This window comes from Mesoplodon densirostris, chromosome 8, assembly GCF_025265405.1.
Source record: "Mesoplodon densirostris isolate mMesDen1 chromosome 8, mMesDen1 primary haplotype, whole genome shotgun sequence".
Classification (NCBI taxonomy): Eukaryota; Metazoa; Chordata; class Mammalia; order Artiodactyla; family Ziphiidae; genus Mesoplodon; species Mesoplodon densirostris.
In genome coordinates this window covers 36,401,777-36,416,873 of record NC_082668.1, presented here as the reverse complement: position 1 = coordinate 36,416,873, position 15,097 = coordinate 36,401,777, and the positions used below count along the sequence as shown (strand labels likewise).

Sequence of the window (15,097 nt, the reverse complement as noted above, 5' to 3'; positions counted from 1 at the left end):
CTGAGAGATCATGCAGGAGGTTTTCCACTGTTCGGGACTGGAGGTGGAGCACAAAACTTTCACCTACATTACACTGGGCGCAGTTCAGTCGCATGGCCTCACCTCACTACATAGGAGGTTGAGAAATGTGAATTAGTTGTGCACCAGGGAGAAAAGAGAAACAGAGTTGTGGAATTATTGGCCATTCTCTGCCACAGTATGCCCTGCAATTATTTGTTTCTTTTTTCCTCCCTACTTGTAATCAGAATAGGCTAGATTATACTGCAGAAACAAACAACCTCTACATCTCAGTGGTTTAAAACAACAAGGTTTATTTCTCACTCATACTCCTGTCCAGGAAGGGAAGGTCAGCAGGGGTGGCATTGCTCATTATCATCATGCACTGCAGTCCAATGGAGCAGCCACCGCCAGGCACCTTGCTGATTGTAGTGCTACAGGGGAAAATAGAACGTGGTGATACACACACTAGCTGTTAACTTCTGCCCAGAGCTGATTTCATTGGCTGAAGCAAGTTGCAGAGCTACCCTGTACTTCAGTATGCTGGGGACACACAATCCTACCAAATGCTTTGAAGAAAGCAGAGCTGGAATATTTGTAAACAGCTCTGATGAACACCACACTCACACACACAGAACACATTCAACTCCTCCCAAAGGGAGATCCCCTAGATTGTACCCAGTCCCTGCACCTAGTCAAAGTCAAGGATCTCTAGATGAAAGGCCTTCCAGTAGGTCTGGATAGCGGCCTGGAGCCCAGCGGTCAGTGGTCTGGAGCCTAGCAACTAAAAATCACTCTCTGTCTCCATACTTATTCAGATGCCAAAATTCTGATAAAGACAATTGACCATGGCCTAAAACTGGCTTCTGGGATCTGAGCTGCTTCCATGAATGTGAACCCTGCTCTGAATGGCCATGGCTAGAGAATCAGGACAATCTAGGAGATGGAAAATAGGAAATATGGCATTTTGCTGAAATCTTTCAAGGAAAAGGTCAGCCTCATTGCAGGATATGCATTGTTCCCCCATGCTTACAATTAAGCACATCAGATAAAGGGTGTAAGTGACAATATGGAGGAAAGCAGTAGACACAGATTAAAAATACCTATATGGAAATATTATAATATACAAACTAACATACTTTGTTCTTCTCTCAGAAAATGTCGACTCTTACAATTCTTGTTTGTTTGCTGAAGAAAAGACTCTCACTTTTCCATTTAGCTTAGAAAATAGTAAAATGAGATTCACAGATTATAATCATAGAGAATCATTTTGAAAAAGAGTCATGTTAGCATTTTACAGATAACCTTCTGATCAAAATTTCAAATAACGTAATTTTTCAAATAAATTCTCAATATCTGGTACTAGCACCAATACATATCTTTTTCATATTTTATTTCTTTGGATTTTTATATCTCCACATAATTATAGGAATGTAATTCATATATTTTAAAAATCACTTATGCTTGACTCATCAAAATACTGCTTTGTTAGTTATTTGATGTCCAAGAAATTTTTACATGCTTATTGAATAAACCCTCTCTCCGAGAAAGTTTTCACTTTTTTTTTCTAAGAGTAAATTAATTTGAACAGCAAAAGGTTTAAGTTTTATTTGAAACTCACTGTGTATAAACTTTTAAAAGTCTGATTTCTTTTGCTGGGTCCCTTAATAACCCTTGAAAGTTGTAATTATTTTCTTTAGTTACTTTTTAATTGTCTTTTCATGGACTAGGCCGTCACTCCATTCCCAGTAGAAAATTAGTTTTAGTCTAGTTTGTGGTACAGTGGCTACTAATATACACCCATTCTCCATTTATTTATTTTTCATCAAATTCAATGCTTTAATATTTTCACTCTCACTATACACACCAGTTATTCTTGTGGTTACTACCTACTTACTGGAAAATAGCCCTTAAAGGTAAAAGGCCATGTATGGGCTTCTGAAAACCCTTTCTTCCCTCTGGTCATATTCAGGTCTTGAAAGCTTTCTTCTTTCAGACTTTACTAAACAAATTAGATTTGGAGTCCTAGGAAGTAATGAAATGGTAGAAGAAAGGAATGAAGACTGAGTTCAATGTTCTTTCCAAAGCCCTTCCTAGGAAAACAATAATTTATTACTCATTTTGGAATTCTAATTATGAGGAGAAACTCCCCAAAACTTAAGTGAATTATTTTGCCAGAGGACCTAAAAAGTACATCAAATTCCAAGTCAAACTGTTACATGTTACCTTTCCATCTAAATTCAATAAGCAATATGATGTTTATCCTTTATATTTACATGTAATATAGCTTCTAGAAGCAGGTTTTCCTTTCTGTAGCATAGGAGGCCAGATTGTGTAGGTTCAAACCCTCCCTCTAACATTTCTCCTCTCCGTGCCTCAGTTTCTTTATCTATAAAAAAAGTTCAAAAATACTACCTACCTGATTGGACTGTTTGAAGGATTAAATAAATTAATACTTATAAAGCACTTACAAATATTTTAAAATAAATTATATGATCCATACACCCATCCAGTGCAACAAGAACCGCCACCACAAGTCACAAAAGAAAATAGGTTCCTTGGCTTTCGGCTCCTTTATCCCTTATTAGGGCTGTGCTTTGTCCACAGGGGTACACTGTTAGAACATTTGAACTTTACCAGAAAGGTGTTTGTATCTAATTTCAAATTATGAATTCCTAAACATCAGATGATATACCATTCTGCTATACACTCAGGGGCCCCTTAGAGTTTGGAGCGTGAGAGGCGTTAAGTAACTCCGGCCTGCGTATTTGCAGGGGGCTTTGACATCCAAGGAGCCGCTGAGAAACGGTTATTGGTATTGAGAAAAAGGGAGGTTAAGTCACCCTGAAAAAAACAAAACAAAACAAAACTGGAGAGCTGCCTGCATTTCACTCTACTGCCTCTGGAAGAGGTGTGTTATCTAAAGTGCTTCCATCATGAATAATGATTGAGAAACTGCCTTCACTCTCCCGACTACTGTACTCCCAGGCAGAAATCCATGGGCTGGTGCCCACGGTGTCTATCTGGAACTTGGTTATCACACACGTTTAGAGCAACCCGTCCTCCAGCCTGAAAGGCAGCGAAAGGGAGGAGCCGGGATACTCCCGGTTAGCCGCGTTTCTAAGGTCAGACCCAACCAAACCCAGTACTTTTTCCGCGTCTGGTTCTTCAGGTCTTTTCGGAATCGGCTACCTTTGTTTACATTTTAAGCTTGGCTCAGCACCAGAAAGCATCAGTGCTTTCTAAAAATAGAAGCATCTTGCATTTGTAGACGGTGCTGGGGGGGAGCAAAGTTCATTCTTCTAGGTATGGGAGGATGCCTCTCCTGCAACACGTGCGGGGTGTGGCAAAACCTTTGAATAACAGGGGCAGTTTAAGTGAGGCGGGGGTTCGGGGAAAGGCGAGGAGGTTGGTGTGGGGCAAGCAAAGCGCGGAAGCTGTACGGGGATTCTTCTAGAAAGTGGGGTGGGAAAGGAGCTAGGGAGGGCGTGTGGAGGGAAGGGATCTGTGTCAGAACGTGCGTGTGAGCGGATACAAAACCCGAGAGAGGCGTGAGCAGCGCTGTGTATGCGAGCGGGAGCGAGGGGCGCCGGCTCGGGGTGTGTGCGCCTGGGTGAGTGACACCGAGAGGCGGGCTGGCCGGCCGGCCGGCGGGCGGGGGCAGCCTACGAGGGGCGGGAGTGTCCCTGCGTGGAGCGGGCCGACCCGGAGTTGTGTCAGTGAAGGAATCTAGCCCGGGGGCCGAACCGGCTGCGCCCTCCGCCGCGAGCGCCGGCTGCGCGGGGCGAGCTCCGGACGGCGCGCGGCCCAGGCAGCGGCTCCTGCTCCGCCCGCCCTCCGCGCCGCAGGGGCCGCCACCGCCGCCGCGCCTCCATCGGCGACCGCGCCCCCGATCCCTGTTCCCTGGCCCGGGACGGAGCGGACGGCGCTCGGCACAGAGGTAAGCCCGGGATCCCCGACCGCCGCCGCCGCCCGGGACCCCCTCCCCGGCAGCCCGCCAGCCCGCCAGCCCGCCGGGCCCGGGCCGGGACGCGGGGCTCGGGCGGATGCGGCGGGGCCTGCGCGGCCGGGACGGTGGCTGAGCCTGGGCCGCGCGATCCGCAGCCTGGGCTGCCCAGCCCCAGCCGCCTCTCGGGGCGCTGGGTGTGGCCCCCCGCTCGGCGCCGACGCGGGCTGGCCGCGCGGACCGGACGCGGAGGTCGCCGTCCTTCCTTTCTCGGGCCGGCGCGGGCGAGATAGCCGGCTGGCGGGAGGAGGCGCCGGGTGCGGCGCACATTGGCGCGCCCGGGGCGAGCGTGTGGCCGCCGCGCTCCGACGTGGACCCTCCCGCCCCGGATCTGAATCGGCCGCGGTCCCTCGCCTGCCCTCCCCCGCGTGAGAGTCCCCTTCCACCCGCCCGGCGGACGGAGACCCACCCCCTCCCGCTCCAAGCCGCCTCCGCCGGCAGCGTCTCGCCCTCGATCGCCGCCCGGCCCGGGAGCCGCGGGTCCGGGGAAACCCGCGCCCCTTGGGCGCCAGGCGGGAGCAGGATGCGGCGACCCCCGGTGCCGGCAAAGTCGCCGCAGTTGCCCGCGGCGTGACAGGAGTAGATGCCGAGCGACCCGGCCGCGGGACGAAGCGGTCGCGCTGCCGCGTCTGGGCGGGCGGACCCGGAGTCGGCCGACAGCGGCCCGAGCCCAAGACAGCGGCGGCTCCGGAGATGCGATAGGGTCTTCCCGCTCTCTCCACACGCTTGACTTTTCCGAGTCTTGGAAGATCGGCCCCGCTCTCTCCCACTCTGTTCGGCGATTAATACTTACTGCAGACGTAGGAGGTGAAGGGCTGAGACTTTACCTGGACGGGGATGCGACTGAAACCTCCCATCTTCTCAACTGGAGGTTTCCACCTCTTGGGGGTTTGGTTTGTGTGTTTGTGAACTTCCTGAGCCTTCAATTCCCAGCAGTCCGGGTTTTAGCAGATGCCAAGGTTTTGGAGACCTGACATGTAAAGCTTCTTTCTGTGCAGCATTTTCCTTTGAGTGTATTACAGAATCTGTAGGTTGAGAGCTAGTGAAAAACCTTGAACTTCAAACACAGTCTCTTTCTTTACATAAAATATTATGTGTAATATTTTTCACTTATTTACATTTAAAGAAATGTTATATTGAAAACTTTTACCAATCGTCTTGCAAGTAAGAAAACAAACGACTCTGAAATTTTAGAACCTATGCAGAGGAAGAGGCTTTATGCCAGTATTTAAAAGAGTAAGGTCGTGTAACCTTTATGACCGGTTTAGTTTTTCTTCAAGGAACGATTCATTGCCATTATGATTGATTTTGTTTTCTAGAGATAAAGCAGATGTGCAATATGGCAGGGAAAAGAAGGGACAGGAAGTCAGAAATTGCTTCATTCTGGAAAAGAAAAAAAAGAATATTCAAGTAACAAATACAGTGGCTTTGAAAGATACTCTGAAAGTGAAGTCTACAGTGGCCTTCTGGATAAAGTATTTGATTGGCCTTATAAAATTGTATCAACCAGAAAGCAGTGTGTTGTATGGGTGGGAGCAGTTTTTATCAAGTAATTGTAGTGTTTTTTTTAATTGTAGTGTTTTTTAAAAAATCTGTGTATGAAAATATTTGTTGGAGCTCTAAGTGGGGAAAAATCAACTTTGGGAATGATTTTCTATTTGGACAAGGCAAATACTGCTCCAGTCTCTAATTAGAGTTTTGGATTAAACTCAAGCTTTGTTAAAATCTATTTTATGGGGCAGCAGAACAAAAAATATGTCCGATTCTTTGTGTGGCTTTAAAAATACACACACACACACACACACACACACACACACACACGACTAGCTCCAAAGGATAATTTGCATAAAAATACAATCACTTGAATGCAGGGAATATTTAAGAGGATAGTAAAAAAACCTCAACATCTGGGGAAGGAGTATATTAATTGGAAATTTTCTTTCTTTCTTTAATCCTTGCCTCTGAAAATATTAAATAATTTTCTAGGAATCAACTTAGTTTAAAGTACTTAGGCAAAATGATCAAGACTCCTTTTGTATTCATTTTGTTTTAGGGAGCCCCCTAATGAAAGCCTTCAATTGACTGTTTCTGTGCTTGCACTGATTTTCAAGTGGGCTTTGTGGGGATAGGTGTCTGTGGGCTTGTGAGGCTGCTTGGCCAACCTCTGTAATGATCAGGAAAAGAAAATGCTTAGGCCACACCATTTCAGCCTTTGATGCGCTGCCAATAGGAAGCATCTCAAAGACCTGCTTTGCTGTGCAAATGGAAATACTTTCCATCAGAAGTTAAGCTTTAGAAATGTTTCATTTTTGGTTCTAAGTTTTATCAGTTTCTCAGCCTCTGATCATAGAGTTGTGCTGTTGTTATCAGTGAACATTCATTTATGGCTTTTGTGTCGAAGGCACCTAGGTGGTCTTCATCCTGTTTACCTTTACACAGCTTTAATCAGTGTCTCACGAGGCAGGACAAGAACTTTTGGTTACAGTTTGATAAATGGAAGAGGTTGAGGTTTGCTCATGGTAAGATCTAAGCTTCTACCACCTGTCTCGCCATATGATTAGAGTGGAGTGGGTTTTGTATTAGACAGATACTGCTTACTCACTGCTCCCTTGTGCTTCTTTCCCTGTCATCTTCTGTAGACCCTTTACTGTTATTTGACTGTGATAATTGAATCAGATGGCTGTTATAATTTTTGTACACAGAACAGTTGCTTTCACAAGCATGACATAGGACATGAGGGCAGATACATAATATGGGCAGATTTAAGCGATGGAGTCTGTTTATTGATCTCTGAATGATCGTGCATAATTCAGCCCATCAATTCATTCCATCACTGTTCTGTCTTAGAGTGTAATCACACAATTAAAATGTGATTTTCACGATACAAACAGTTAAAAACCCAGTACACATAATTATAGAAGAAAAACAAACCTTTCTTTTTTCTTCCATTTTTTTGAAGTAGTCTGCTATGAAGGTGTTATTTCCTTGACACATCAAAATGGCTAATTTGGAGTTGTGATGCTTGTTATGTAAATAGGCCATATGTTGAATTCCTATAGAAGTTTATTCGTTCAGTGTTGTGATAATGGATAGGATCCCCTAAGTACCATAGCTAAGAAAAATAGTCTGTGAGGATGCATTTCTCTCTACTATTTATATCCTTCCCATTATTTTTGCTTAACAGCTAGAGTTTTTATTTTCTAATAAAAATATTCTTAAATGGGATGGTGTTATTTATCCTTATACATACAAATCTTTCTCTCTAGTCCTGACACAAACTCTATTCTCATTTATGCACCTGTTTAATAGTTTTCATGGTTGATGTCCTGTTGTTAGGCCAACGGCTGCATGCCTATCAACTTTTAATATCCTCTGCTAAATCTCTTCCTTTCGCACTGAAAAGACTTTTCTTTTCTTCATACTGTTAGCGTTCTCTTCATCACCCAGACTGGAGACCCAGGAACCATCCCTGACTCTTCTCTCTCTCTCTTTCATTCCATCAGTAAAATCGGGCACCAAGTCCTGTTAACTCTTCCTTTGTAAGAGTTTTTCCTAGCCAGCTCCCACATTTCCATGGCATTCCTCACTCCCCACACCCCGATAACCCAGGCCCTCGGCCATCCCTATTCTAGGATGATTATAATCTGCTACATCCCGTCTCTCTGTAATTGAGTTCTCCCCATGCTTCGCACTTTGTCATATTAACCTTCCTAAAGCCTCTTCTCCTTAGAATTCTTATCCAAGGATTGTCTCACAGGAAGTCTGAGTTGAACTCAGATTTGTCTGATTCCAAAGCTAGTGCTCTTTCCACTAGTTCAAATTCTTTTTATGCCCCCTCCCCCTCCCCCCACCTTTGGTCCAAGGTCTCAACTTGGTTTTATTATTTTTTTAAATTAATTAATTAATTTATTTATTTTTGGTTGTGTTGGGTCTTCTTTGCCGCGCGTGGGCTTTCTCTAGTTGCCATGAGCGGGGGCTACTCTTCATTGCAGTGCGCGGCCTTCTCATTGTCGTGGCTTCTCTTGTTGCAGAGCGCAGGCTCTAGGCACGCAGGCTTCAGTAGTTGTGGCACATGGGCTCAGTAGTTGTGGCTCACGGCCTCTAGAGCACAGGCTCAGTAGTTGTGGCACATGGGCTTAGTTGCTCTGCGGCATGTGGGATCTTCCCGGGCCAGGGCTCGAACCCGTGTCCCCTGCATTGGCAGGCGGGTTCTTAACCACTGCGCCACCAGGGAAGCCCCTCAACCTGGTTTGGATATACCTCACTCTTGCCCAAATTTTACTTACCAACCTTATTTTCTACTTTTCTAACATGAACCTTCTATTCCTACTAATTGGATCTCACTGTCCTTCTAAGATGACTTTGTACCCTTTTGTTCATGCTCTCCCTTTTAGAATGTCTTTTCCTTTTTCCTCTGACCTAAGCACAATCTCCAAGTTAAGTCTGCTCACCCGAATCATGTTACTCTCATTGGATTCTTCCTCTTCTGCCCTTTTGTCTACATCATTCTTTAGACCAAGAGATACTCTCTTATACTATCGTGTTCACAATTCTTGCTTTTCCAACAAGATTGCAAGACCCTGGAGGGCACTGATGTACCTGTATGCTATCTTTGAACCATCTACAAGCTTTGGGCATAGCAAGCCCTTGATAAGTTGACCTATAGAATCAATAAACTAGAAAGGTGAATTTTTTTTTAAAGATGGGCTTTGATATTGCCTGTGTACTGCTCATCATCATGTCCTCAGAGCCTAGCTTGCAGCTTGACACCTAGTCATGACCTCAATAAATATTTGTTAACAGAGAAATTAATGTTGACATTGGATAAAAGGGACAAACGTTTGAAGGAGGCGTCTGTCAAGGAGTTTTTTCCCCATTTTTCTTCAGTGGTTCTAATCAGCCTCTCCATTCATCAGCTGTGAGGATTCTGAGGCCTTGGCATTTTCCAGAGTTGAGGTACTGACGGAGGCTGGTAGTTGTGAGTTAGAATTAAGGAGGCTGTCATTATTTTAAGGTGGAGTGATGGGTCCCATTAGTTGGCAAAAATGAAAGGATTGAGGCCTTATGCCAGTATTTTATACATAAAACAATTAGAGTTATCAGTTTTATAAATATTCAGCTAATCGGCTCCAAACTCCAAGACTGTATTGCAGAGCTACCCAACTTTTTCATTTAAAAGCTTCTCGTACATTAAAAAAATAAATCATCTGGGTATCCATCTAGGGATGAAAAGTGAGGTAGGGAAAAATTGCCACACCCATCATATTGTATTCAGGACAAAATTCAGTTCTTTTAACTTTAATAAGACTCACTTTGTACAAGGCACTGTTTCTGCCGGGAAGGAGTTTATAGTCCAGCAGGAGAAATAACACATGTATCTCAGAAACAAAGGTCTAAGAGAGCTCAGAAGGGAAAATTTCCTTCAGATTGGAGGGCGGTGGGGACCTTCCTAGAGTGACAGTTATTTGAGCTGATTATTGAAAGGCTTTGGGTCAGATTTCAATAGCTATTATTGGGAATATAGAGATGAGGGAAGGACAGCAGGGTTGGGAGGAACACAGGCCAGGCATTCCAGGGTGTTTTGACTCTAACATGAATCCTCTAATATACTACCACTGCTTCAGAAGCTGAAATGCCACTAGGACTCTCCTGGGTACTGGTGGTCTGCAATGTTCCGTAATGAAACTTAAAGGAGATATGGAAACCTGAAATAGGTACTTTGTTGCCAGGTGCTGAACTGACCATGACATAAAGCGCAAAATAAGTCTTGTAAGCAGTATAACTGGTGCGTTTCTGGGTAGCATCCAACTGGCTTAGAATGCTTGAAGAGGTCTCCTGCAGTATGGAAACACCACTGAAGATGGAAACTTTCATAGTAATGTAAATAGGAAGAGGTCAGCACTGATTGTGGTCCCAAGTAGCCAGCCATCCGTGGGACACTGCCCAGTGATCCTAGCAGAGCTCAGTAAATGAGTAAACATACTGTTTGTTATAGTTCCCAGATTCTGATTCTGTATAACTACTCCATGGATTGTAAAACTAGGACCGATGGGTGTGAGTTTCAGGGAGACGGATTTGGGGTCAGTATAAGGAAGGTGGTCCTGTTATGGATTGTGCTAGTTCATGAGGTGGTAAGACCCCATGGTTAAATGTATTTAAGCATGAGCTATACCATATACCAGGCAATGTCTCAATACATGCATCATCTCTGTTTTTCCTCAAAGCAGTGTTACTGTCCCCCCATTTTACTGACAGGCAATACTGAAGCCTAGGAAGGGTGAGTAGTGAGCACATTGTAGAGCAGGTGTCAGCCCAGGCAGTTTGAGGGCAGCGACTGAATATGTACTGGATGAAGAAAGGATGCAGACGTCAGATGGCCATTAGGATTTTTAGGGGCCCTTCCTAACGCTAGGATTGAGTCTTTAATTCTCCTTGGGGGATCAAGATGCTAATTGTTGCCAAGCACTAATTCATTAACAGCAGCACCCAATTCCTAGAAATTCAGAACAAAGTGAATTACAATCATTGTCATCATCCTGATGGCCACCACTTAGTGACCATCTCGTTTAAACCTAACAGCTATCTTGCAAGGTAGGGATTATGTATCCTTTTAAGGAGGGGACTCTAGGAAGTTACGTAGCTTGATCAATCCGCAGAGTTGATCAGTGGCTTTTTTCTTACACCGCCCTTTAAGGTAATTCGTGGTGATACGGGAAATATTTACCTATCAGTTCGGCACACACACCGACCAATCAGAGAGGCCACCAGCTATATACCACGCTGTGGCCCTTCCCAGTGATGAACGTCCCCTGAGGTGATGTTGAGGCCAAGTCCAAAGGGATGTGAAAGATTTGGTAATACACCAAGACCACACATCTGGAGCTCCAGAAAGCTAGTGACTTTTATCCGATTTTATACATGATGTGTAGTACTATTAAAGAAAAAAAGCCTTCACCTGTAATTATATTTCACATATATTTCTAAATAAAGAAAAGTAGCTTTGCAATGGTCACGTTGTATCTTCCTTATAAATGGCAGGGCCTTCTTCCTCATTCCTTTTCTTTTTTTTTTCTTTTTTTTTTGCGGTACGCGGGCCTCTCACTGTTGTGGCCTCTCCCGTTGCGGAGCACAGGCTCCGGACGCGCAGGCTCAGCGGCCATGGCTCACGGGCCCAGCCGCTCCGCGGCATGTGGGATCCTCCCAGACTGGGGCACGAACCCGCGCCCCCTGCATCGGCAGGCGGACCCCCAACCACTGCGCCACCAGGGAAGCCCTCCTCATTCCTTTTCTACCTTTTACTTTCCTCCAGGCAGAGGCTCATCTGTCTGGACACCATCCCCTCTTGCTTCCTCAGGGATCTTGCTCCATTATCTCGCTTTCCTTCAGGGTCTCAACCAGCCTCTCCTCGCGTCGCATAAGCATTCATAAGCCTTTTCGTTCTTTAATAACAAGAGAAGTCAAAACAAACAAAATCCCTGCGGCCCCTTCCCTGTTGGTCTGGTCACGTTGCCTCTCCCTCCTGGGCTCAGAAGGCAGCTCCTTGAAGAACAGGTCCTCACACAACACCCACACCTCCCCAACTCTCTACAGCCCTGTCCTCTCGTAATGGCCACCTCTGTCCTGCAGACCGCCAGCTTCATTGTCCAGGAGTCTCTGGTGTTACTGATCACTACTCCTTGACACCTTGCCCACCTGTTTTCTGAGTCATTCCTTTCCTGATGTCTTTCCTGTTGCCCAACCGCTCTGTATTAGGCTTCTCTGCTGGTTCCTCTCCTCCTCCCGGACCTCGGTACCCTCTAGGGTTCCCCCTTCAACCCGCTGCTCACCTACTCTTTCCTTCTGCTACCACCTATATGCCATCGATTCCTGAATCTGCAACTCTGAACTCTTCTGACATCTGCTCCAGGTGTCTTAAACTCAGGGGGTTCAGAACTCTACTTCTTCTTCTTTTTTTTTTTTTTCTAATGTTGAGCCTTCTTTTAATTAATTAATTAATTTATTTATTTTTGGCTGTGTTGGGTCTTTGTTTCTGTGCAAGGGCTTTCTCTAGTTGTGGCAAGCGGGGGCCACTCTTCATCGCGGTGCGCGGGCCTCTCACTATCGCGGCCTCTCTTGTTGCGGAGCACAGGCTCCAGACGCGCAGGCTCAGTAGTTGTGGCTCACGGGCCTAGTTGCTCCGCGGCATGTGGGATCTTCCCAGACCAGGGCTCGAACCCGTGTCCCCTGCATTAGCAGGCAGATTCTCAACCACTGCGCCACCAGGGAAGCCCCAGAACTCTACTTCTGCAGCCAGCATATCCCTTCTGTGTTCTCTACCTCAATTAATGAAACCCATTTGACCAAGTTTAAAATCCGGGAGCTGTTCTAGGATCCTCACTCTTCCTCAACCCGTACTTTTCATTGATGACTAAGCTGTGTAAAAACTGTTTTCTCAAACCCTTGAGTCCGCGCTCACCTCTCTAGGCCATTACCACCACGACTGCCTAGGTTCAGGCCCTCATCACTCTCTTGAGGGTTACTGCAGTAGCCTTGTAACTGGTCTCCCTGCCTTCTGCCTGGCCTGCTTCCAATCCCTTCTCCACACTGCCGCCTTTCTAAAAGGCAAATTTGATCATGGACTCTCTGCTGCTTAAACTCCTTCAGCGGAGTCACTGTTTCTCCAGGATAAAATCTAAGATCCCTAGCCTGGCACAAAAGCTCCTTTGTGATCTGGGCTCTCCCTTCGGGTGTGTACCAAAGTCTTCTCTAATGATCCTGGTCCCCACTGACTACCCCTCCCCACAGCATCCCTACTAAAGGAAATGAGTTGTTACAGGAGAGAAACGGGAGGAGGGATGGGAACAGGGAAGAGATTGAAGAACTTTGCTGTCCAGTACCGTGGCCACTAGCTGCCTGTGGCTGCCGAGCACTTGAAATGCACCTAGTCCAAACTGAGATGTGTTATGAGTGTGAAATACGCCACAGGTTCAGACTTGGTATGCAAAAAGGAATGTAAAATAGCTCATGAACAAATTTTATTGGTTACATGTTGAAACAGTAACATTTTGGATATAATGGGTTAAATAAAATATATTATTACAATTAATTTCACGTTTCTCTTTATCTTATTTTTTTTTAACATGGCTACTAGGAAATTTTAAACTACCTGTGTGGCGGCATAATAGTCGTATTGGACCACATCGTTATAGAACATCTCCTTGTTCCTGGGAGATGCATCCTGTACGAGCCAAGCCCAGGAGCTTTTTGAGTGATTAAGTCAGCCCTACAGGTATAGAGAAGCAGCAGTTGCTCAGTTTCTTAAATCCACAGATATTAAAGTGCTTTAGATACGATTCAGAATCAGAGAGACAGTTTGTGAAAACTACAGCCAGGAGTCCTTCCTACAGTGTGCACGGGGCTAAAATCACGAGTCTGGCACATCTGTCTCGCCAGGCCCACCCAGGCACCATCAGGAGAGGGAAACAGGGATACTGTGTGCTAGAGGGAGGATTTGAGGTAGACAGGAGGAGCAAGGACAGGGCAAGTGGAGTCCCGGGAGGCCTCCTGCTTGTGAGGTACAGACAAAACACCAAGAGCCACGCCTAGGTCTTTGAGATTCCCCCATGCTGCCATGGACCCTTTCCCAGTGGGAGAAGTCCCAGGTCCTCCACTGTCTTGAGCCTCAATAATATGTACATGATAAAGCCATTGTGCATCAAACAAAATGACGTGCCCAACAACTAGTCCTCCTCAGTTATGCCTTAAGATACTGAGGGCAGCAGTCTGTGGATCATTTGGCCCAGAAGGCTTGAGGAAGGTATACGGACCTTTCTCAAGGTCCCAAGGACCTTGTCACAAGGACCCAGAAGATAATATGTCCTAAGAGATATGCAGAGCTTTGTTTTCAAGTGGAAAAGCCAAACCAGTGATGGGAAACCAGAGCTTACCAGGATGGAGCAGGAGGGAGAAACCTGGAGGTGAGGGGAAGAAACCATGACTATCACGGGAAAAATTCAATGGAATCAGGTGCCAGTGAGTCTGATAGGCAGTGGGGCTCAGCGCCTCTCTCCTGGTGGTTTGTGTGCTGTGTTCTGTTGAGCCCTTTGGTTCTGAGAAGAATGCCCCTGGGCAGTTGCTTTGATTTGCTTTTACATATTAGGCATTAGTATAAGATTCTGGTAGGGGGAAAGGTTCTTAGGCTAAAAATAAAAGTTTGAAAGTCATACCTGTACAGAGACTGGCCTGAGAAAGTGGTGACCGCCGTGGTGTGGTGATTGCTCCCCCAGTTGCAGGATCTGGGACCAGTTTGGCCGCTTGGCAGGAGCTACAACTCCTTTCCACCTGTACCCGAGTGACTCTCCATTGGGTTGACCATGCAGTCTGTCTGGCCTTACCTGGGAAGCTAGAACTGTCTCATTCTTGTGTACCACATTTTCACTTTGTGCCCCAGGTTCTCTCTCACATTTCCAAGTCCCTGATTTGAGGTCTTGTGTAGGAATCTCAAATTGCCTGGGGTAAGGATCTCATCACATATCTCCAAGCCTTCTTAAGCCAGTAGTCTTGACTCTGAGATACAAGCCCTAGAGTGAGTGCCTGCTGCCCACTTTCAAGCTTCTACTAACACCTGCCAGCAATGGGCAGGAAACTCAGCTAGTTTAATAGGTGTTTGTGGAATTGAAGAGCTTGCCTGGATACTGGCTGTTCCCTGATTCCAGACCCCTGACACCAAACACTCTTTGGCTGCCCCACTGGTCTCTGGGTCCCATTTGTACCACATGTGCAACTTGGGAGGGGAAGGGGAAGGCAAGTATAGGGCTGATTTTCCTAAATTATGGTACATCTGCTTCTCTGTTCCCTGGGAGAAGGCTGGTCTGAAGTGTGGGCAAGAAAGGTGGCTGCCTTTATGGTGTGATTTCAGAATTCATTCTACTCAAAAGGGCTTTTCAAATATCAACACTTTCTCTTTCCTGCTCTCTAATATGCAAAAGCCTACATGATAAAAACTCTATTCTCTTTCCTAAGACCAGTATGGTTTAGACGAGAAGGAAAACAGATTTGATTTGATGGTTGAAAAGCCTGGTTTTGACGCATGTAATTGGCTGGCTGTAATGAACT

The 15,097-nt window shown here is 45.9% G+C and overlaps 1 protein-coding gene across 4 annotated transcripts in view; it reads left to right on the top strand.

Moving 5' to 3' along the window:
- The first annotated feature begins 3,554 nt into the window (after positions 1–3,554).
- Positions 3,555–15,097, top strand: part of SPATS2L (spermatogenesis associated serine rich 2 like) — a 177,172-nt gene continuing 165,629 nt past the window's right edge. For 2 of the 4 annotated variants that reach the window (XM_060107039.1, XM_060107041.1), the window contains exon 1: positions 3,649–3,937. The gene's annotated coding sequence lies outside the window, so the exon portion shown is untranslated. Of the gene's footprint in view, positions 3,611–3,646; positions 3,938–15,097 lie in introns of those variants that run through there. The other 2 variants (XM_060107040.1, XM_060107042.1) reach the window with 2 other exon arrangements.